The sequence below is a fragment of the Camelus dromedarius genome, unplaced genomic scaffold, assembly GCF_036321535.1.
Source record: "Camelus dromedarius isolate mCamDro1 unplaced genomic scaffold, mCamDro1.pat HAP1_SCAFFOLD_185, whole genome shotgun sequence".
In the NCBI taxonomy this organism is placed as follows: Eukaryota; Metazoa; Chordata; class Mammalia; order Artiodactyla; family Camelidae; genus Camelus; species Camelus dromedarius.
Window position 1 is genome coordinate 427,262 of NW_026989816.1, and position 25,464 is coordinate 452,725.

At 39.8% G+C, this 25,464-nt stretch overlaps 1 long non-coding RNA gene across 1 annotated transcript in view; it reads left to right on the plus strand.

Moving 5' to 3' along the window:
• Positions 1–67: 67 nt before the first annotated feature.
• Positions 68–25,464, plus strand: part of LOC135320844 (uncharacterized) — a 30,821-nt gene continuing 5,424 nt past the window's right edge. The window contains exons 1-2 of the long non-coding RNA XR_010380192.1: positions 68–155; positions 686–906. This is a non-coding gene — a long non-coding RNA (uncharacterized LOC135320844). The remainder of the gene's footprint in view (positions 156–685; positions 907–25,464) is intronic.

Consider the following 25,464-nt stretch of genomic DNA (forward strand, 5'->3'; position numbering starts at 1 on the left):
GCTTAGGAGATGCCCAGCCTTTCCAGCTACTAAGGCTTAGGAGAATATTTTGAGTTTCTTCCAAAATCAGAGTATTGCATCTTTTCTTTTTTCAGAGTTCTATGTATAGTTGGTTACATTCTATACCTGGAAATTTCTCCAAAACTGCTTCCCACGTGAGTCCCATGGCTCGGGAATGGGGTGGTTCTGCTCATTGACGGGTGTAGGCCAGAAACAGAAAATGACAGCCTCAAAGGAGCCTGGGATTTGTCAGTTATGTTTTGTCAGTGCTGTAGATTTCAGAAAACGCTTTCACCGTTTCTCTCCATCTGAGGTGGCAGCGTGCTCTCTTAGCAGCATAAGGAGCTCAGGGCCACGGGATGGTGGGGGCTGACTGCACTGCTATCAAGACAGATGTGCCAGTCACTGCAGGCGTGGTGATTTTACATAGTGCATTTCATGTTCTTTAATAGGTTTCAACAGGTAGTTAATTAACTGAGTTAATTAACATTTAAGAAATATGATGCTTTGTTGAAAAGACAGTTATAGGCAGAATATAAGTTGTGAACACTTTAAAAACGGTTTCATTACTGAAATTTTAATAGGGAAGATTTAGTTTATCTTATTTACACCTCTCTTCAAAAGTAACAAAGAAACAAGACAGAAAAAGCAGAGGATGATTTCTGTTCTTCCTCTCGGCTTGCAGGTGCCCTCACCTCCAGTGGCATCCATCCAGACACCAGCACTGACACTGGCCGTGCTCACAACTGCCTTAGCCCTGAAGACACAACTGACAAATAGAAGGGGGCTACGCCCTAAGACAGCAGGTGCTCTTACTTTGTGGGTCCTTATGTAACTGCGCGGTGTTATTCAGGATCGCCCGTTCTACACTTTGTGACGCTGCTGCCGTGTCTCCTAGTTATTTCTGTAAGTACTAGTGTAATTTTTTCAATGTGTGGTACTAGACATCTAAAAATGCTTTTTTCAGATGAAAAATAATGTGTATTTAATATAATAAGTCTGAAAAAAGGGACAAAAGTGTCTATCCTGGTCCCACTACTCAGAGATAATAATTAACACTTTTACATCTATTTTCTGTTCTTTTCATCAGTGTGTATTACATCTGTCATAAAAACCAGCGAGCACTCTGTGCCTGTTTACTGTGTGGAGACATCCATTTTCCATTCGGCTTATTACACGTTTTTCTACAGTATTCTCTCTCCCCTGGCATGATTTTTAATGACCAGTATAGCATTCTGTCTTGTGGAGGCATCGTCCATTTTACTTCGGACTTAAATAAACTTTTAAATTCCAAGTATATTTAACTGAAATACTGAAAAGAGAACTGTGGTGGTACCGAAAGGCCCCTACATCCCTTCCCCTTTTTTTCCTGAGAGTAAAAACTGCTGACAATGTGGTGTATATATTTCATGACCTTTATGCCTGTCATATATATATACACATACATACATACATGTATATGAGAAATCTATGTATATGTGTGTGTATATATGCTGTATTGAAAAATAAGGCCACACTATATGTTTTGTGCAGCTCGGTTTATTCACTGAGGTGTATATCATAGACGTCCTCCCACTCCAGACTCACCCGGTCCTTTCAGATAGAGTAGAGGGGTCTCCTGATGTGCAGTAGATTTGGTCTCTTGTGTAAGGACACCTTTGGTGGGAGAGTACTGTGGACAAGGCCTTGGACCAAGCCAAAACGCCTGCCCCTTAGTGCCCACAGCTCGCCTTCATTTACCGCATCATTGTCTTGATGGTGGATACTTAAGTTTTCTCCATTTTCCACTGTCAGAAAGGGTGTTTGACTGGCGTCCTTCTTGTACAAACATTCCTGTGATCTTGTATGAGTATTCCTTTAGTTAAGGTTTCTGGAAATTTAGTCCCTGGATGTGACAATTACATACGTCACAGGCTCCTTTCAAGTGACTCTAGAAATTCCTTCTCCTGCGGGGAATGAAAAGATGTAGAATAACTTATGTAACCAATTCTCTATCGCTGGATATGATTTCACTTCAGCTTTTCTTCCCACCATTGTAAACAGTGCTGTGTAAATGCTCTGATGAGTACATCTTTTTGAACTGATTTTTTTTCTAAACGAAACGATTCCTAAAATGGAGTTCAGTCTGTGTGTACACACATTTTTCAGAGTTTACATATCCATTGACACGTCGTCCTCCAAAAAGATCGCTCAGTTTGTTCTCTCAAAGATGGACACTACCTAGAATATTTTTTAAAAACATTTGCCAATATGATGAGCAAAACTGCTTTTTCATTGTTTTAGTTTGCACTTGATGACCAGTGAGGTATTGAGCATTTTTCACTCATTAGCCATCTGACTTTTAAAAGGTGAATGATCCCTTTTGTCCTTTGCACACATTTAAGTGAGGGAGCTTCTTGTTGCTTTGTGACAGCTCTTTGTATGTTATGAACATTAACCCCTTGTCTTCATTAACATGTATCACAGAGCTTTTTCTTGTCATTTCTTGCCTTTCATTTTGTTCAGTAGGTTTATTTTTGTTGTGGCCGAAAATAATCTTAAGACAGTAAATGTCTTCTTTTTGGGTTTTATCCTTGATAGTATTCTTAGAAATACTTTCTTATAATGGTATATATCTCCTCTGTAGGATTTTTTAATCTCTATGATGGAGATGATAATACTACTTTTTATAGTGAGGAGAAGTTGAATTACTATAAGCAAAGAGTTGTATTTGCTGTTATTAGTACTTTCTAATATTTACATCACTATCTGTAATTTTTCTTGTGGTCATTATGACTGGAATAGAATTTGTTTTTTCCAGGTGATTCTCTGATTGTCCCAAGACAATTATTGAATTCATACTTTGCTCTTTGATTTGAAATCCCACCTGTACAAAATATTTATGTACACTAGAGTCTCTTTTTGAGCTCATGGTTTATTTCTGTCAGTCTTACTTTCTTACTCCAGTGCTATATCTTACATATTGTAAAAATTTATTTAATATCTGACAGTGCGACTTTTTTTATTCTTTTTTCCATCCCCAATTTTCTTGTCTAGTATTATCACTTTATTATTACTGAAGTGTTCCAAAATATTTTGTTCAAGTTAAAAAAAAACAGATAAGAGCTGTCATGGGATTTTTTAGTAAGTTTTGAATTATCTTTAGGAGAACGTTCATCTTTACAAAACTGCTTTCCTCCATACAATATGTTGATGTCTCTGCATTCACACTTCTTACTTTAACCCTCAGTACAGTCCTGTGTTTCTCCATGTAAAACATGGGCATTGTTTTTGAGTTTATTCCAGATTATTGTTGATGTTTTGTTAATTTTGTAAGTGAGAATTTTTTGCTATTATATTTTTTAACTGTTAAAACTGACACCTAGGAAGGCAGATTCAATTTGTAAATACTCACTTTGTAACTTGTCATTTAAAATTGTAAGTATTAAGTACTTGTTACAGAATAGTTTCTTTTCTGTTTTTAAAAATTTGTTTCCAAGATTCTCAAAATGGTCATAGCTAAGTAGTATAGGTGGGGAGACAGATGGAGAGAGGTAGTGTGGCTCATGTACAAACTGTGAGCACTTTCATGGCTGCCTTTATGCTGGAAAAGCCGCTGAAGAGCCCAGGTAAGACCAGGGGTGGCTTTGTACGCACTTGAAAGCCAGCTTTCCTGCCTGTATGGAGAAGCCTGGTGAGTGAGGCAGGTATATGATCAAGGTCGAATGGAGGTTATTGGCTGCACAGAGCACTGTGTCTGTGAGAACAGGATACCATCGCCATGGAAAATGCTTGGTGCCAGGAACAATGCAGGGAGCTGGGAAGCCTGTCTGTTAAGGATTTTCCAGCCCTGGGAGTGGGAAGATCAGACTCTCCATTCAGATCTGAGTTTGAATTCATCCTCTTTAGTTTACTGGTCCTCTGACTTTTCTCAAGTTATACATCCTCTTTGAACTCCTGTTTTCTTGTCTCTCAAAACAGGAGAATTACGGCCTGCTGCTAGAGTGTTTGATCAGGGTAAATAATTTGTGTCTATAAGATGCCATGTACAGTCACAATCTCAGTGAGAAATGGGCTGTCACCTCTTCTTCTGCAACTCAGTGCTTGATGAGACATGGGGGAAAGCCAGTCCCTAATTTGTGTGTGATGCAAGTAGGAACAAAATTAAAGTCTTGCCTTTCCCTAGTAGTATTCTTACTCCTTTGCTTCATTTACTTCTTTCCTCCTTTCCTTTCCCCTTTCCCCTCCTCCATGAAAAGATCCTGGGACTCTCTCTGAACACTAGATTCAAGTTACTTTAAAGGTTGGCTCATCCTCATGAAATGACAGTAACATAAAAAAAATCTGTACACATCCCAGAATGCATTGTATTTGATTTACACAAACACACGCGTGCACAAAAACACACACACAATCAGGCTACCTCCCACTTGCAGAGGGAGAAGGAACACTTTTTCTGAGTTTTCATTCACTGAGCGTGAGAACAAAGTCTCTTACGCAGACTTTCACCAGCCTTCGTGCATGGTGTTTTTAATTGGATTTCTGCTTTTTGGCCATAGATATAGTATCCTAATAGAAGAGAGAAAGTGAAGACATAGACATTCTGCTGAGATATTGGTGTCATCATATTTGAGTTGGAAAGGGCTTAAGACAGCATAGAGTCATAACTTTTTATGGGTAAGAATCCATGATGGTGTAACTTGGACAAGAACCTGGGTCTTCTGCCATCTTGTCCATGTGGGTGAAAAGGCAACTGGGTGGGGGATGGTAGGGATCTTTCTTGCTTTAGTTCCATGGTCTTGCTAGTTTTCATTGCTCAGCTGCCTTTAGTTTATGTCCATGAGGCCTCTCATGGGAAGGTCACTCTGTCCTGATAGATTGTTTCTTATCAGCAAAAAGCTCTGGACCCACTCATATTTCCCAGAGTTTTCTGCTGACCTGCTGACACTTTATATAAATGAGACCAAGAAACTACTGAATATAAAATCCTTATTGTTATCATTTGCCCTCGAGTTCCATAGGAATGGGGTGCTGTCTCAGGCTGTCTAATGCTAGATCTGAACAAAGATAGGGTGATAGGCTGTGCTGCTGGACCTCCACAGTCGAAGGGGATTTCCACCTTAGTTTTTAGAATCAGGCAGATGAGTTCAAATATTGCCTTTACCAGTAATTATCTTTGTGACTTGGGGGAGAAACTGTACTATTTTGTGTCCAATTTTCTTTGTTTGTAAATAAGTTCAGTATTTATTTTAAGGTTTCAGTTTTAGAATTGAATGAGCTAATTCCCTCATTTATACCTAAAATAGTGATCGCGTGGTTCTATGCTGGTGCCTTGGAGGTTGATTACTATGGGACTCGGCAGTGAGAATGGGGGTGGTGGACCCCTGGATAATAGAGCTTATATTCCAGGATATGCTTGTAAAAGACTGGATGTGCAGTGGATTTTTAGTAAATATCCACTTCTTTCCTACTCTGCTTTGATTGTGTATATATCTTTATACTAATATATGAACAATTTTTATTGCAATTTAAATATCTTTGTAGTATTTACAATATGTAGCTATAAAAAATACGTGAAATAAAATGATTTGACTTTTATTTTCTTTTCAATAAGCAAAACAAAATAAAATAGAAAAGAACAAAGTTTTGAAGGAGTAGAAATAATTTTATTTCCATGGAATCAATTCCGAATAATAGGTTTTTTGGTCGTGTTGTTAAACAGCATATAAAATTGATTGGTTGTGACATACTGGAAATGAGGAAACAGTGGAGACATACTACCTCTAATGCAGTCATTTATTTACCAAGTCCAAACTCGTTCTGCTTGCTGCATGACAGGCCAATAAATCAGGAAATGAGCTTTTGGAGTAAGGAGTAGTGACTTTATTTGAAAAGCTGGCAGACTCAGAAGATGGCATACTGATATCCAGGAGAACTCTCTTCCCCAAGTCAGAATTCAGTCTCCTTTTATACTAAAAAGTGGTGGGGGTGTGGTTGGTTGTTGCAAACTTCTTGCTGTATGAATTGATTTCCTTGGAATCCTTTGTTCTTGCAGCTGTCCATGTGGGTCAAATCATGGCGCCCCTGTAAAACCTCAAAAAAAACAAAGTTTATTCTTTATTTTGCAACTTGCCATCTCTACATAAGTGTAGAAGAGCTAACATCCTTAAAGATCAGAGCCCGCAGAATAGGCCCTCCTGGATACTTCAGGCTAAAGGCAACTTTCTTTTACAAAAGGTGCAGAGATAACAAGTCTTAGCCTAGAAAACAGGGTACAGGTTTAAAGCCAAATGAACACATCTAACATGGAGTCAAATTTGTTCTTTTCTATTACAATTTCTTTTTCCACCTCATAGATAATTTTAGTAAGAAACATGAGCAATTTTTTTACTTTTGCTTCTTAATAACGGATAAGTGGCCCAACTACAGTTTTGTGAACAGGGATGCTGTGCGGGCATAGGGGTCACAGCAAACTCTTGTTGGGGGTGGTCGACCCTGCAACATGTCTGATGCCCTGTGAGTGTTGGTGAGGGTCCCCCTAACCAGGGGCTCTCTTCAGGAACCACCATGTGGGCATTGATCTCTGGAGACTTCTTTTTCAGCTGTAGGAAATTTTTTTAGATGCTGTGATGAAAAAATCACTACAGCTGGGGATAATCAGGGAATAAAGGAAGGGGAAAAGGGCTTGGAGTAGTGTAGAAGAGAAGGACAGAAGATCAGGGAGCCTGGGGGCTTGGGGGCAGGGCCTCGGGAGAGAGAGTAGCAGAGGTGGGGAGGGGCCCGGCTCCAGAACCAGCTCCTGCACCTTTCCCTGCACCCAAGCCTCACAGCTTTTAATTGGGCCCAAGACTCTTTCCTGTCTGGATGTAACCCTGGGCAGAACGTTGAGAATCGAAGGTAAGGGGTGGGCAGCACTCACCTAGGGGGTCACTGAGGACTTTGGTCAAGTCCACAGTGCCTTTTCTAGTCATGTGTCTTCACTTGTTCTTTATCTCAGGATCTGAGAAGCAGGAGCAGGGAAATCAGGGAGAGATCCAGGAAGATATTTGACTCTGTTAAGAGACGACAGTCACAGCGACACGGGGAGCAAGGACACTTGCAGCAAAGTAAAATGACTTCACAACTATTGCATCAGAGCTGCAGGTGTGAGAGAGCCTAAGCCTGTCTCAGAGTGCAGGGGACAAGAGGAAAGGAATGGTAAAATTAACACTGACAATTGAAATTTTGTTAAATAGCCTGCTAATATTAATTGTATCAAATGAATGTATGCAGGTGTATTTCTATGATAATTTATAGGTACACACAATCCCACCAGCCCCTCTTTCTCCCATCGGGGATGGGCTTTCTCAAGCACAGTGCCCCTCCTGGTTGAGTGGGCCACGCTGCGGGTCCTCGCCTGGGGCCAGGCTGCTGCAGGGCACTGAGTCCCCGAGGCACGGCCTGGGAGACATGACAGGAACATCTCTGCTCATAACTGAGAGCCTCCGTTTCCCCCTGCAGTGTAAGAATGCCGGTGACTCAGTTAGAAGCATGCATCCAACCCGTCCTTCCGTGTCATCACCATCTAGAATCGATGCCTGAATCTTCTGAATTTCTCCAGAATGTGGTTTAAAATCACCTTCGACAATTGAGTGTGTGTCCTCTTACAAGTGGAGGAATTGCTGCCGTTTCCCGGGAACTTACTCACCACTAGTCCATCTGATTTTTCTGTGCTAGGATTCAGTATGGCCTGCTAAAAATTCTGCAGTCAGATCTTGAAACACTGATGAAGAGGATTATTTATTTTATTTCTTTATATCATAGTGTTTTACTTTCAAAATTCAGAGTTTTCGGTTCTTTAAAAAATTTTTTGGGGGGTTGGAGAATCAACGTTTCTCTTACCATCTTTGTGACCTGTTGCTATATGCCTCTCACCTGTCTTCTGTCACTTGTGAGGCAGTTCCATTTGTGACCCTGTCCGGTTTGTTCATGTTATAAAATATAAAGTCTGTAAAAGTACAGTCCCTTTTACTCCGAAGACATTCCACAAGTACTACTTAAATCTGGGTGTGGTTTTTAGAAGACAGAATCATTAGAACATGTACTTGCAGGTTGCTAGTGCAAAATCCCCAAATCAATAGTCTAGCTCAACATCTAAAATCTTTCTAATCTACCTTGGATTTGTATGGATAAGTGAAGCAGTTTGCTAAGAAATCAAGACCAGGTTTAGAATACAGGCTGGTGTAGCTCAGCAGGTCCTCCCATGCTGATGCTCTGCCAGAGGGTGGGGCCAAGGGGAGAGGGCGTGTCCTGCCCTCCCTGAGCTGACAGTTTGACGGCAAAGACCTTCACCAGGTGAAGAACTGGGAGTTTCTTCTAAGAAGAGTGGGTTTGAAAAGAGTCCTAAAAGCGAGGGAGTGACACAATCCCATTTGTCTCAAGTAGGGGAGAGCGGCTTTAGGGCCACTTGGGAGACTCGTGAGTCCAGGAGTGCAGTGTTGGTGGCTTCCACTTGAGCGGTGGGACGGTTAATGTGTTAAAGCAAACAGATTGAAGACATGTTTCGATGGTAAATAAGAAAGGATGAATGCTGTCTGTGAAGTTAGAATGGAGTAAGGCCCAGGTTTCTGGGTGGATTAATGAGGTAAATGATAGTCCTGCTGTGCTGTGATGAGGGAAACCTGCAGAGGGAATTCTGGGGAAAATCTGATGAGTTCAGCTGTGGGTAAATGAAAGGCTGTTAGATGTGTGGACTGGGAGCTCTGGTGAGATCCAGTAGTGAGTAGGGGGAGGGGAGAGAGTCTTTCAAATCATTTTGTCTTGTGAACATACAAATAAGGATGAGCAATGACACACTTAACACCTCTATATTTTGGATTTAAAACCCAGTATACATTTTGCATTATTGACTGCAGAGGTTCTTAATTTTTTTAAGAGAAATAAAATAAATAGAAACAAAATAGTGGAGTTAATCAACATCTTAGATTTGATGTGTGTCCTTGTGTATATTTTGATACCTCATCTGTTTATAACTATAATCTACAAAAAGTTAACTTGCTTAGCATAAGAGTTAAACAGAGGGACGTGACACACACTGTTAGGGGTTGAAGCTGATCACCTTGGGCAAATTATGTCGCCTCTCTGTGCCTTAGTTGCATCTTCTGTGACTGCCCCTGGGCCCCTCATCACAGCTGATTTCCTAGACTTGATGTTGGGAGGGAGGCTGCTGAAGGGAGTAAGAAGTGGCAACTGCTAGGGATACTGAAGAGTGAGACAAAAGCAGATTAAAGCCTATAAACTTAGTACAAATACCCTCAAAAGAGAAAGAAACCCGCAGTGTTTTGAGCCACAGCGTAAGGAAAACAAAATCACGTGGACCCAATTCTCTTGAACATCTGAGTATTGTGGGTGGGAGGGTGTCATCAAAAAATTGTCGAGAAAAGGCCTTTTGGTTTCCCTTGACGTTTCCAGTAAGGGTGAGTAGCATAAGCAAAACCCCCCCCTGGTTCACAGTGGAAGGTGCCTTTTTGTGCAAAACTGACCAAAGGTTGGAAACCAGTCTTCAGCGGTGCTGGTAAATGAAGAGACTTCTGGATTGGGTGGGGCACTTGCTGTGACTTCCAGGTGACCTGCTGGTTGGGGACTGTTAGGCGGGCAGTAGGTTTGCAGGGAGACCCGGGCATAATCCCTTGCTCTGAGGCTTCTGGTCTGACTGGCAAACCTGGGCACCCGCAGTCCTAATGGGGCAGCTCGTGATGTGGCCTGGGACACCTGCTGTGCTGAGGGCGAGAAGAGGGTTTCCCTGAGGGGGTGTCCCTACGGAGAGTGGAAACGTCCTCCTGCAGGGGAGGAAGAGCCTCTGAGCAGGGTGCTGGATGCACAGGCAAGACCACCCTGAGCATGGAGGGTTTGGGAAGCCGGAAGTCATACAGTGGCCCGAGCAGCCTTGTTCCTGAGAGACTGGAGGTAAAAGATGCTGAAAAGGCAGGCTAGGTTCAGACCCTGTGGTGGGTTATGAGTGACAGGAAAGGACTGGTCAGGCAGGCACGAGAGAACCCTGTGGGCATCCCAGCTGGTGTGTCACGCCGGAGGGAGGAGCAGAGTTATAGACTTTGCCACTTATTAGCTTTGTGACTTTGAGCAAGATCACCCCAGTTCTCTCTATATATATCTTCATCTGTAAAGTGACACAGTGACAAGCTAGTGTCATCAGAAGGCTTAGTTTAGCTCTGATCCTCTGTGTCCAGTCCTGTCAGTGCTGCCCTGTGAGGTTCTGCAGCGGCTGCTCTTACCCTGAGATGGGAGGGCGTAGAGGGACATTGTAGCACCCGAGGGCAGGATGGGTTTGCTTTAAAAGCAGACATGTTGCCGCCTGCAGCTGCAGACCTGCAGGCAGTTTGATTGATGGTCGTGGAGAGAACTTTGGAGGCCTTAGCGTCGTCTTAAAACTTGTATTCACTTAGGGACCGGATTTGCCTTTGCTGATTAATGTTGAAGATTTGGGCTTCTGGCAAAGCTGTTTTCAGAGATGGGTATATACGTAACATATCGTATAAAATAAAATGATTTTCTTAACGTGTGGGACTTTGCAGTTGTTGGGAACAGCTCTGTTGCTCTGGTCTCCACGGAGGACACTAGGGGTCAGCAGAGCGTGCGGGAGGGCAGGCAACCCACAGTGCTTTTGCCGGCTGTTCTCCCCAGTAGGGCAGTCTGCTGAGTTGACTCTTCTCTGAGTTTGGTTACCAGATGAGCAGACAGCAAAGTAATGAGTTCTGGTGGGACTGTATAATGACAGGAAGAAAGAGGAACCACTAGTTTTTCAGGACTAGAACACGCTTTTGGTTACTGATCCAGTGTATTCCATTACAGAAGTGATGAGTTGTGTCTATTCTGGGAGTTGATTGAAATAAACGTTCAGCCTAAAATTAAGAGTTGTGTTTCATTTGGCGGGAGGACTCAAGCCGGGATGACAGCCTCTCAGATCACTCTGAGGAACTGCTCCCAAGAGGTATGGGAAGAGCTAGGATATACAGGAGCTTTACAACAAAGACCAGGTAGTTGGAACAATAAAAGATTGCTTGTTATCTAAAGAAAGCCAGGTATCTCAAGTTCAAGTATGTAGTGGTTTTCTATGTATGGGAGGAAGCAAACATTTGGACTCACTGAATTCATACTTTAACAAGCACCTAGCTATATAGGGCAAGTATCCTGTCCTTTCTTATTCTGAGTCTGCTCAGAGGGCACCAATATGAGTGGCTGAGAGGCTGGGCTGCAGGCCTGTACTCGCTGGGGTGTGGCAGTGGCTGCTGATGGCTTGGCTTCAGGATTCTTTGTTTACTGACATGGTTGCAGTATTTTCTTTCACATTGTAGTACTTTCATTCACAGTGCTCCCCCTTGGTCCTAAATTCGACCAATATTTTGAGAGACGTTTCATGACCAATTTTGTCCCAGGGTGCTAGGATGGCTCATTCCTAGTTCAGGTGAAGTATCTTCTGAGCTGCCATTCAAGGTGTTAGTTTTTTATCAGACCCTGTTGATACTAAAAGTTCTCTGGATCGCCTGTCTTACTAGTCTATTATGATCCAGGAATTGTTTACCCTTCGTTGCTCATTACCATAACTAGAATCACAGTATTACAATTATTTTACACAGAGTTATAAATTTTATCTATTCCTTCAAGATGTTTAGCCATCATCAATTTTGTAGGCCTAGTTACACATTGGGAAATGTAACAGACAACAATTTTATTATATAGACAGAATATAAGTAATTCAGCTAGTAACGTTTATAAAGTCATGAGTAAGAATTTAATAGTCGAGAAGTTATATTTTTGGGTTAAAATTTTCCTTGTGTTCCTGATTGAGTTTGAGTGATCTTATCAGAAATTTCATATTTATGGTCAGGGTCAGAGCAGGTATTAATTGGCCAGGTGAGGTCTCCCACCTTGTAAGATCAATAGTGGCCTAAACAGAACTATAATTTCTTTTTAGAATAACATTTCTGAGGGCTATCTAGTTAGAGCCTTGGAGTAGGGAAACCCACCAAGGTAACACAGAAGTACTAGACATAGGTAATTTACCATAAACTTAGCAGCTGGAGTAGTTCATAATCAAAGGTAGGAGAAATTATCAAAGTAATTGGCATACAGGCCTGGTTCTGTGTCTTGGGTCTGCAGTCTTCTTCAAATGTTGACTTCTTCTCATCCTGACCTGGTAGATTCTTCTCCATTTGGGCATTGTTTTAAGGTGAGCAGTGCTCTATAGGCCAGTGCACTGCAGGGGCTGTTTCTGATAGGAAATGAATCTGAAAGTCCATTTCCTTCAGCTTTGGTGTGTATGGTCTTGTTAAGAGTACCTGATAAAGGGTCCTTCCATTCAGGTTGGAGACAGTTCTTTAAGTCATGCCTGTACCAGTATGTATATTCCCCTGGCTTCTGGTCATGGGGCATTGGATCTTTACCAAGGATAGATTACTGAGCCTCAGAAACAAACCTAGAGTGTTCTTTTCATAATTCAATTAAACTTTACAGCAATGTGACATAACAGCAAGGAATGATCTGGGAAATGTCTAAGTAAATATAGACCTCAATCAACAAAACTAGAAATTATATCCACTAAAATATAATCTTTTTTCTCTCTAGAGTTACCCTCAGTTTTCTCAATTATAGTCAAATCAAGATTAATTTATTTACAAGCTAAGTCTGATTATTTGATTATATAGGCTTTTTTTAAATTGGCTGTGTTGGAACTTTTAATAAGGACTCTCAGGGTAGAATGTTAATAAGGTTTTCTTAGGCCCAGAATGCCTCGTCAAGGGCTTGTCATGGATTTCTGCCTTACAGATTTAGGTAAATTCTTTTCTCTTTAAAATCCTTAAAATACTTTGAGATTGCTATATCTGTTAGGAGATGATCTTCCTCATTTGTCTGATAGAGCCACTGGGGACCTTAGAGTTTTTAGTCTCTTAAGGGATCAGATAGAGAGAAAAGATAACTGTTCCAAGTCTGCGTACATAAGTATAATTTATCAAATTTCTGTGAAACATAACTAGCTTGAGGAGAAGAGTTTCTTTATGTCTGGGAAACAGGTTAAAAGCCAGTAGTATTTCAGACAAAATCAAAAATTATAACCATATTCACCAGTTTACTCAGTCCCATGTAACTAATTCTTTTACTCAGAGTATCCATTAGACCTTTAAAATTACTTACCCAGTTTAGTTCAGTGCTATAATTTGAAATTCATTTGAAATCAATAAATCTCCTTGAAGAGAAAGCAATTTGCAAAATCACCAGAAGGAAACAATTAACTGTATATAAATGACAAGTGATTTAAAAGCATGGTTAAACAACGTTACACTATAATCGATAAAGAAAGCTGGTCACTATAACTAGAATTATGACTGGTAACATTTCAGATATACCAGAATTTTAGGGAATCCATATAATTTCTAGAATATCTATATTAATAATATTTTCTCATACAATATAACCTAGGAAGATCTATTATTCATTTGACAATACCATGTTATTTAACATGCCAAATGAAACTTACTACTTTAAAATCTCTCTTTGGGATGTTTCAGGGGCCCTCTGTAGCATCCCAAACTTAACTGGAGATTAAAAGAACTTTAATTAGAAATTGATATTTGGGGAGCTTGTTAAAAGTTTTCAGAACACTTGCTCAGATAAACATATAGATCACTGTAAAGTAGTTCTTTTTCATTAACAAGAAAATACGTTAAAGGTAAAAGCAGAACAGGTCAGTTATGTGGTATAAGAAGCTTTACAATTTGTTATTGAAAGTGGATTAACATTTTTAGAAAATTTTGTCATCTTAACAGAGAGAAAACCAAATCTAGTCTTCTACCAGATTACTTCTAAGATTCATTTACTTTGCCCAAGTTGATTCTAAACTTAGACAATTCCGACAACGTACAAAACCCTTTCCTCAGGGTTCCTCTTCCACAAGCGTTCCACAGCTTTCTATACTCACATTAGTGTGTCCTTTATTTTCTCTTCCATTCAGAAGTAACCAGCTTCAGAAGAAAGTCACTATTTTTTATTAACAAAATATAATTACATTCATATATCTTCCTTTACACATTTATCTTACTTTCCTAGGATACTGAGATTATACCCTTAATAATAGAGATTATTTCAGGGTAGCACCAACCATTTATTAATTTTTCTAAACACCTTTACTTTCTCTGTAAGGGTAAGTTAAATGTTAAATAATTCATATTACAATCTTATTTTATCTGAAAGTGTCATAGCTATTTAATAAACTCCTATCATTTAACTTAATTTAGCACAACTCTAGAATTTAAAGATACCAAACATTTAGAGAGTATCTTAACCATACATTTTAAAAATATATTTTAAAAATTTACCCAAAGCTCTCATCTCATTTGCATTTAATTTAGTTAAAATTTTACTACACCACATTACTATTTTTTTTCTTGACAATTCTGCAACAGATATAACAGGATCTTATTTGACTTTCATTAAAACTAGGTACAGTAAAGGTATTGTACTTAATATTGATGACTTTAAAGATGTCTATATTAATTAGAACATACTTAAACTAAACAATACCAAGTGTAATCTTAATATTGAATATTTTCCAGTTCACGTAACGCTGAAAGTCAATTTGGTCAGTTTTTATTTTAAAAATACTTAATTTGTAAGCTCTTATTTTTTTTACGTCAAATAAGCAGAGATCTTTGACTTTGATTTTTTTTTTCAGCTGTAGAAATATGTCACATCTATAATGTGTACGCAGGATTATAAACAGACAAAAGCTAGAGATCTCATAGGTTCACTTTAAAACTTACTTATAAGATAGGTATAATAATAGTTGGAGTAAGCTGAATTTGCTTGCTCAAATCACTAAGGCTTACTATTTATGAAACCGACATTTAAGATTTCTTGACAAATGCTGAAGGACACGTCAGAGTTATGAGTTCTAAAATGCCAAAAATTTCTTGGCCTTAAGTATTATCTCGTTGAGCTAATTAGGCTCAGTCTAGGTCACTGTTTGCTGTATTTATATTTCTGATCTGCAAGACAAAGACAGATGCTTCCAGTTCCCCAGAGAACTGCTCTGTCACGCAGATCCAATTGTATCTCCTTAATTGGCTTTTTTTTGTATCAGTGAGAAGAGCTGTAAACAAAGAATTCCATGTTTTAAAACTTTAAGATTTACTTTAGCATGTCTTCCAAAGCTTGCATAAGGTATTTAGTGAGGTCTCTTTTCCTTGGGTTATAAGTTAAACCCAGGGTAAACCTCTTACTTTATTGTCTATTAGCCACTGAATATTAGTTTTTAATTTTACGTTATATTGGAAGGCTCACGAAACTCTATTGGTTTACTTTACTTTGTTCAATTAATATTTTCTAAGGGACAGATATGTGCCCAGCCTTATAATACCAAGAAGGGGAAGCGTTTTTCCATTGAAATATATCTATCCCACAATATAATTAAGCAAATGTTTTATATAAAGCCCATTTAATATACCAATTTTACAAACTTTATCTCAATTTTATTAAATCTCGTACCTTTAATTTTTATATTTATTAGGTTTAATCAGTAATTCCTATTTCTAGAAGGAGTGTCAGAAGCTATTTTTTTGTGTGTGTGCATTGTATCTAATTATATAGAAAAGTCTCTGGGATTCCCAAGTTTCAGCCAAAGAGCTTAGGCCCTTCTCAATTTTCAATTTGATTAATAGGTCTGTTGTCCCAATCATTGATCAAGTATTTCAGTCTATAAATATGTATTTTTTTAGCTCTATAAATACATGTATTTTAAACTGTGCTAAAGCGGACTTGTTTGAACTTTAATGTTGGGGGGGAGTAGGTGATCTCTTTGGCCCTTTTTTTTTTTTACTTTACATAGTGTAGTATCAAAACCTTGTATCTAAATCCAAAAATGTCCATTTTATTTATCTCATTCAAAATAACCATATAAAAATATTTATCCATTTGGGATAAGCCCCTTATCTTTATTTTTTTTGACATTTTTACAATCCTTTTTCCAGTTATTCAGCCTAATTAACATTAATTATTCTAAGTATTTATTAGCATCCCTAAAACCATTGATCGGAAAGGAAAAACACAAATGTAGGTTTTCAAACCAGTTTTTTTTTTTTTAACTAATTTCTTAGGTTAACCATTAGATATATTTTTCTACCTTTAAACTTGATTTTAATAGGTACCAATAAAACGGCTGTTTATAATGAGAGCTCTTTCAACTTTCACCAATTTAAAAGTTTTCCCAAATTAAAGGATCCATCATATGGCCATCAATTTATATATATATATATAAAGTGATTTTAAACCAATAAGATGAAGAGGCTTTTCCACATGACAGTGGGGGTGTTGCATAAATAAAATTCAAAAGTTTACTTTCCAAAAGCTAAAAGCCTTTGTGGTCCAGGCTGATGGAACAACGGTTAAGATGGCAAAATATCTGAAAATTGGTACAATCAAAGGATTTTTGAGAATCCCAATTTATTTGCGTGGCCACAATATGTACACAATACTTGTACCTTTTGTATGACAGAGTCCAAGGTGTCGTTTAAAAAAAAAGAAACACATATATACATACATACACACACATAAAACACCCAGAGTAAGATAAAACATTTACATTTCAAGGACACAGGAAGAGAAATCCAAGTTCCCCCTAAATGGGATTTTGTTCTTATAAGTTCAGAATTCCAAAAAATATTTTATCAGGCCTGGTTAGTTACTTTCAGGGTAAGTTTTTTTTCTAATTCCTAATGAATGTTGTAAGTTTTGTACGTATATAAACCTGGCTAGTGTATTAGTTGGAGGCTGGCAATCTGTCATTTCTTTTTCTTTTCTGTTCTGTGTTTTTTTTTTTTAATTTTTTTTTGAAAGTTCTATTTCCCATTGTAAGGTCGGGTTCTCAGAATAAAATTGCTGGTAAGATTTCCCACAGGGACAACACTATGGCATGAAGTCTTTGCCTCTACCATTCCTGTAATTTTCTCCATCACCCAAGAAAGCTGTTACCAGCCAGGAGGAGGGTCCCATTTTTGGAGTTGAAAGGTTCCTCATAAGAGTTTTACTTCTATTCCGAAAAATTCAATGGAGGTAACCAAATCGAGGACAACATTAGACCAGCCTCTTACCTAACCACTTAGTCCTGAACCCAGTGTCTTACAACTGGGACCCACTCAGGACGTTTTCACTGGGTGAGTATTTTCCTGGTATGTTTCCACCAGCCCCACTTCAGACGTCTCCTCAAGGTGGGTGTTTCCTGTTATCTTTCAACCAGGCCCCACCCAGTATGTCTCCACTGGGTGGGTTATTCCCCCCAGTATCTTTCAACTGGAGGGCCAGGTACCTGGATACACCACAAAATAAAACTCAGGATCATCAACCAATATGGGAGATCCGAGAACCAGGAGAGACTCACCCAAATTCATCTGGATTCCCCAAGGAGGCAGATGGGCACAAAGTGCCAATGCTGGTACCAAGGCTCCGGTAACTCTGAGAGTTCAGCTGGAGAGAAGTCTGCTCTGGGTCCCTTCCTGGTGTCCAAAACTTTTGACTGAAATACATGTGCAGCCTAAAAGTTAAGAGTTATGTTTTATTTGGCGGGAGGACTCGAGCCGGGATGACAGCCTCTCAGATCGCTCGGAGGGACTGTTCCCAAGTGGTTGAGGAGGAGCTAGGATATATAGGAGCTTTACAACAAAGACAAGGTTGTTGGAACAATAAAAGATTGCTTGTTATCTAAAGTAAGCCAGGTATCTCAAGTTCAAGAATTTAGTGCTTTTCCATGTATGGGAGGAAGCAAACATTTTGACTCACTGAATTCATTCTTTAGACAAGCACCTAGCTATCTAGGGCAAGTATCCTGTCCTTTCTTATTCTGAGTCTGCTCAGAGGGCACCGTTGTGAGTGGCTGTAGAGGCTGGGCTGCAGGCCTGTCCTCGCTGGGGTGTGTTGGCAGCCACTGATGATTTGGTTTCAGCATTCTTTGTTTACTGACATGGTTGCAGTATTTTCATTCACACTGTAGTATTTTCGGTCACAAAATGATTATGGATAATCTGCAAACTTGGAAAGCAACCGAGATGGAATTACTTCAGGTACCTTCTAATTTAATAAGCCGTGTGCAAACATAAACATGGAGGAAGCATACAAAAGGATTTGGTGGTGTAGGGAAGGTGTTCTGCACATTACAGGAGAAGGCAGAATTCCTTTTCTTTGTGGGCAGGGACGTAAGCCCACCTTTCTTTTCTGTAGTGGTTCCTGAGAACAGTTTATGGTAATTAATGAACATTGAGAAACGGTGGCAAACATTGCATTCAAGAGCTGGCAAGCTGCAAACTTGTGTATTGGACAGGTGGATTTCATAGGCAAGTGGTCAAGTGGATGGGAGAGAGATGGAGCCCAGGCCTGTACCCAGATTCAGGTTTAAATCGCCATTTCCTCACAATGGGGCCTTGGACTAGAGTGTAACCTCTCCTAACCTGTTGGTGACTCTGTGAAATGGGCATGATAATATTGGTTTCTACCTGGGATTGTTGTAAGTTGTAAAGAGTATTATAGCACACATGAAGCACTTAACACACTGGCACTTAGCAGTGTTCACTGTGTGTGGACGTCCCGCTTCGCGTGTGTCAGAGTCGTAAAGGCAGCATTTGTCTGTTGAGGATGCACTGGTAGCCCCTTGAATAGGTTGTGAATTTGGTTATTTCCTTTTGGTAAATCTGTGTGCCATGGGCAGTTATTTTCATGGACAGATGAGGAATCTCAGGGTAAAGAAGACTGTGTAATTTGCCCAAAGTCAGACCATAATTTTGGGTGCAGGGGCCTCAGTTCAGCATGGGCCCCTGGGCCTTCTGCCCTCTCCTCTCAGCACCTGAGCCAGATGTGTGCTCGGCTGTCTCCCAGCCCAGAATATCCAGCAGGGAGCAAGACATACCTGGCCCTGTGCTGCTTGAGCAAAACTCCGGGGTGGAGGCAGTTACAAAATGGATAAACATAAAAACAGATGACTGCAAACTGTGATCAGCTATGAGAAGGAAAGGAACAGACCTTGCCGTGCAGCGCTGGGAGCTTACCCGTCGGGGCTGCTCTGGGGGCGTTCATCTCAGCTAAACAAGCTCTGCTGCTGCACAAAGGCAGGAAGGCAGGGCACGTGTGACCAGGTAGACTGGGCCTCGTTAGTCATACTCATTCCCCATTAAGCGGCAGCTGTCATGGGCACTTACCTAGTAAACAGATGTTGGCCATAATCATCACGCACTTTGCTTGGTAGTTTTATTGGCCCCACCTTTGAGATGAGGTCATTGAAGCTGGGGAGTTTGCTGCATGCCCGTGATTACCGTGAAAATACCCCCACTGGTCTTTCAACCTAGACTGGCGTGGCTGTCATGCCCCAGCCCTGTGAATGGCATCGTGTAGCTTCTCCCAAGTGGCCCAAATGACTGATATTGATTTTCTTAATTCGTAGGAAATGGTATGTGACAGTAGGAGAAAAAGGTAGTAAGAAATTGTTTGGAAAACTAGAAAAAAATTCAATTCTTCCCCAGCTGGGGGAATGTAAGCTCTGTCACACACTCCACTCACTGCCTGTCACCTCCTCCCTGCCGACTCCGTGTTCAGAAGCCACTCTGAGCCTTTGAAGAACATTTTGCCTCATGACACTGTTGACTAGGACCTGCGACCTCTCTGTCCCTGGTTAACAGTCTATTCAAAGCCATTTAAATTTTATGCAGGCTCCTCCGCTCAGATGTAAGAATAGCCTCTTTAAACTTCTTGATGCAGCGCCTTAATGTTGATCTTGTGAAGGAAACCTAGTGAAAACCTGGGATGTATGCATATAGTGACCGTAAACTCAGCACTTTGTGAAGTTCAGAATCAGATGGGTGGGAGACTCAGGAAAGGCTTTTTAAGGTAGAAAGGGGAAAGTGAAAGGACGCAGGCTGTGTAAGACTGAAACATCTCGGTCCCAGCCAGCAAGGCACCTGCGTTCAGGATGGTGGGTGGAGAGTGCAGAGTTGTCACAAAGAAAGAAGTGGTGGGATGGGAGGGAGGACAGTTAGGTACTTTACTGGGGAGGGAAATAGTGGGCTGAACATTTCCTGGTTGAACAAGAGGACTGTGACATGATGTGCTTGTATTTTGGAGAGAAGGGTTTTGTGGGGACAGGCCTAGGGAGAACGCTCTGTGGCTGGGGAGTCAGCACAACAAAGAAACATAGAGAAACGGGCAGACCCCAGGGCCCCTGCTGGGGGAGATGCTGCCCACCAATTCGAGCCCTTGGGGCTGCTTCTGTCCCTTAGCCGGGGCCTTAGAGCTCCCTTCACAACCCAGTCCTGTTGATACTAGAAAAAATAAGTGGGGCATGAGAAGGGCTGTGTCCCAGGCTTTGGTTGAGCCCCTTGGATGTGCCCTGCCAGATGTGGGTACTTGGCTTCATGCAGGAAAGTATTCAAGGGCAAGCCACTGTTGAGTAAAGGTAGATTTATTCAGAGAGATTTGTTGAAAGGCAAGAGATATTCCACGATGTGTGGGGGTTTGATGCTCAGATTAAAAGTAGGTACACACTCCACAGAGTGTGGGCCTTCTCTGAAGCGGGAGAGAGAGGTGTGACCCCTAGGCGGTGCTGTGTTGCTTGTATTCATGGGCTTGATGGTTTCATATGCTAATAAGTAGAAGGACCAGCCTAAGGGCAAGGGGCTGGAATTCACAGGGAGTTGGCCATTTCCCACTCTTTGACCATTTTTGTCTAGCCTTGGGACTGCCATGGTGCCTGGGGGCTTGTTATTCACCATGTTACTATTACAATGGGTGTGTAATGAAGCTCAAGATCTGCTAGAACTTAAATCTCTTCATCCTGAGCCTCAAGGCCTATTGGGGGTTGAATCCTTCACCATTTTGATGTTAATTGCTGTGGCCTTCCTTGAATGGCTGTGCTCTGCCCCCTTCCATCCTGTCTCACTGTGATGACACAGAGAGAACAAAGGCCCGGCCCTGGCTGTGCTCCTGCATTTAACAGGGGGAGGGGTGGTTTAGGCTGAGGATGACTCTGGGTGGTGTGAAAGATGTTTCAGATTTTCCCACGTGGGACATGGGGACCTGCCAGCTGCACCGCAGATTTATCTCACGGGCATTATCGCTTGTGTCACTCATTTGTTTCTATTTTCCTTTTTTTTTTTTTTTAAGTATTTAATCTAAATTTAATATCAGGTTTTTTAGGAAACAAATTTCTCTTTTTATTTTCTTTGGGGCTCTTTTTGGGGGGGTAGGTAATTAGGTGTATTTATCTGTTAGTGGAGGCCCTGGGGCTTGAACCCAGACCCTGTGTATGCTATACACACGCTCTAACACTGAGCTCTACCACCCGCCCCTTCATCTTTTTCTTTTTGCTTTAGCTGCCAAAAATCTTACAGCTGAATTCCTAGTCGGCCTTTAACACTTACCCTGACTTCATGGCATCCATTTTTATGACTTTACCTCCCCCTGGTTCCATTTAAGTATTGAATCTCCATTTTCTTTTCACTCTCACTTTTGTCTTTTTGTTGTTATTGTTGTTAAGCTGTGTTTAAAAAATTGTTTAAATTCTCTTTTAGCAGGAGGCTGAAAGTAAATAAATATGTAAATAAACATCACACTTAAATGCTTTTATACATTCTAAGCTGTTTAGTAGTTACTTAAAAACTGGACTGATATTAAAGTTATAATATTTTTACATTATTTTTTAATTTTTTCAAAAGGTATAGCTGATTTACAATATATGTTTCAGGTGTACAATAGTTGATCCATTTATAGTTATTGTAAAACATTGACTGTATTGCCTATGTTGTAAGATACATCCCTCTAGCGTGTTTATGTTACATGTAGCAGCTTGTATAAGAAAGTTGGGTAACACAGAGTCTGGGGCATTGCTGTGTCTGACTCAGGTTCCAGGTCACCCTGCCTGTCAGACCCCAGGCCCTCACACCTGTCTGCAGGGCAGCGAGTGGAGGCAGCTCTCATCAGCGCTGGTACCAACCTCTGAGTGGCAGTGACAGCAGTGACTGTCTGTGGACGTGCAAAGTGTTGTTCCAGGAGATTTACATGCATTTCTTCATTTATTATTTAAAGCCCTCCTGTGAGGGATCGTTTTATGTTTTTAATGAATAATACACTTTATTTTTAATTTAATAGACTTCAAACTTCCGGAAAATTTACAGGAGTAGTACAATGAACACTTAGATACACTTCACCTAAAAGAGCAGTATTTGTCCTTTTGTTTCTGGCTTACTTCAGCATACATTTTTAAGGTTCATCCATGTTGTAGCCTGAAACAGTAATTTATTCTTTTGGTTTAATAATATCTTTTTTCTATTTTTTTTTTGTTTTTGGTCTATTTAAAAATAGTTTCATTGAAGTCTAGTCAGTTTATAATGTTGCATCAGTTTCTTGTTTACAGCACAACACTTCAGTTATATAGGAATATACATGTATTCATTTTCATATTCTTTTTCAACATAAGTTACTATAAGATATTAAACATATTTCCCTGTACTATACAGTATAAACTTGCTGTTTATTCTATACATAATCAGTATCTGCAAACCTTGAACTCACAAGTTATCCCTTCCCACACCGTCTCCCCTCTGGTAACCATAGTTTGGTTTCTATGTCTCTGTGTCTGTTTCTGCTCTGTAGATAAGTTTCTCTTTCTTTTTTTTTTTTTTTTTTTTTTTAAGATTCCACATATGAGCGATCTCATATGGTATTTTTCTTTCTCTTTCTGGCTTACTTCTCTTAGAATGACATTCTCCAGGTCCATTCATGTTACTGCAAATGGCATTATTTTATTATTTTTTTATGCCTACGTAGTAGTCTATGGTATAAATATACTGCAACCTCTTTATCCAGTCATCTGTCAGTGGACATTTAGGTTGTTTCCATGTCTTGGCTATTGTAAATAGTGCTGCTGTGAATATTTGGGGGAAGGTGTCTTTTTGAATTAGGGTTACTTCTGGATATATGCCCAGGAGTGGGATTGCTGGGTCATAGGGGAAGTAAATTTTTTGTCTTTTGGTGAATCTCCATACAGTTTTCCACAATGGCTCCACCAAACTGCATTCCTAGCACAGTGTAGGAGGGTTCCATTTTCTCCACAGCCTCTCCAGCATTTATTGTTTGTGAACTTCTGAATGATGGCTATTCTGACTGGTGTGAGGTGATACTTGATTGTAGTTTTGATTTGCATTTCTCTGATAATGATATTGAACATTTTTTCATGTGCCTAATGGCCATTTGTATGTTTTCATTGGAGAAAAGTTTCTTTAGCACTTCTGCCCATTTTTGGATTGAATTGTTTATTTTTCTTTCTTATGAAGTGTAAAAGCTGTTTATATATTCTGGGAATTAACCCCTTGACAGTCTCATTGAATGTAAATATTTTCTCCCATTCCATAGGCTGTCTTTTTGTTTTGCTTACTGTTTCCTTTGCTGTGAAAAAGCTTGAAAGTTTAATTAGACCCCACTTGTATATTTTTGCTTGTATTTCTATTGCTTGAGTAGACTGCTCTAGGAGAACATTGCTGAGATGCATGTCAGATGTTTTGCCTACGTTTTCTTCTAAGAGGTTTGTAGTGTCTTGTCTACATGTTTAAGTCTTTAAGCCATTTTGAATTTATTTTTGTGTGTGCTGTGAGGGAGTAGTCTAACTTCATTGATTTACATGCAGCTGTCCAGTTTTCCCTACACCATTTTCTGAAGAGGCTGTCTTTACTCCATTGTATTTTCTCACCTCCTTTGTCAAAGATTCAATGACCAAAAGTTTTTGGGACTATTCTTGATAATTTTTTTACCCATTCATTGATGGATGGACATTGTTTGTAACTTTTGGCTACTCTGAATGATACTGCTATGAATATTGATGTGCAAATTATTGTGAGAATATGTTTTCATTCTGTTGGCTGTACAGTTGGCCCTCCATATCTGTAGTTTCCACTTCATGGATCCAGATGGCTGGTTGTAAAGGGACTCGAAGTTCCTTGGATTATGGAATCCAGGGTGGTGGGTTCCTGAAACCAATCCCCCGAGGATACTGAGGGATGACCCTATATGTAGGAGTAGAATTGCTGAGCCATATGATAACACTAAACTTTTGAGGAAACACCAGACTTTTCCAAAGAAGCTGCACCATTGACCATTTCCAATGGCTGCATATTGAGGGTTCCCATTCCTCTGCCTCCTGACCGACAATTGTTATTGTCCGTGTTTTGATTATAACCATCCTAGTGGGTGAAAAATGAGATCTCATTTTGATTTTGATTTGACTAGTGATGCTGAGCATCTTTTCATATGCTTATTGGCCATTTGTGTATCTATTTAATTCCTTGGTAAATTTAAAAATTGGGTCGATTTTCTTTGTATTGGTCAGTTGTAAACATTTTTTTTATATCCTGGATACTAGTCTCTTATTAGATATATGCTTTGCAAATTTTTTCTACTATTCTGCAGATTGTCATTCCACTTTACTTTTTTTAAACATTAAGACAATTTCTTTATAGGGGAGGTAATTAGATTTATTCATTTATTTTATTTATTTATTTATTTTTTGCCAAGCATGCACTCTATCACTTGAGCTACCCACTTCCCCTTTCATTTCACTTTCTTGATGATGTCTTTTGTAACAAGTGGTTTTAATTTTGATGAAGTCCAGTTTATCTGGTTTTTTTTTTTTATCACTTCTGCTCTTGGTATTGTATCTAGGAAACCATAACCTATCCTAGGACCACAAAGATTTATACTATGTCTTCTTTTAGAAAGTTTATAGGTTTAGATTTTACGTTTCTGTCTGTGATCCATTTTCAATTAATTTTTATTTGTTATATACAATAAGGGGTTTCAGATTCTAAATTCATTCTTTTGCCTGCAGATACCCAGCCTTCCCTGCACCATTCGTTGAATAGACTATTCTTTCAATGCAGTGTTGTTGGCACCCTTGTTGAAAACTGACTGTAAATATAAGTTTCCCCCCTGGAATTTTTACTGTGTCTCATAGATTTATGTACCCAAACTTATGACAGTACCATAATGACTTCAGTACTATAGATTTGTAGTAACATTTAAAGTGAGTCCTCCCACTTTGCTCTGCTTCTTCAAGATAGCTTTGGCTGTCCTGGGCCCCTTGCACTTCCATATGAATTTTGGGATCAGTTTTTCAATTTTTGCAAAGAAGTCAGCTGGAATTTTGATAGCGATTCCACTGAATTTGTAGATCACTTTGGGGAGTCTTAACATTTTTAACAATATTGTCTACTATTCCATGAACATGGGATGTCTTCCGTATATGTAGATCTTCTAAAATTTTTTCAGTGATACTTCAAATTGTTCAATGTACAAATCTTGTAAATTTTTGTTAAATGTATCTCCCATTTTATTTTTAATGCTGTTGTAAATGGAAAGGCTGAGATTCTTAAGGGTGGGACTATATATCAATTTGTTTATTTCTAGGAT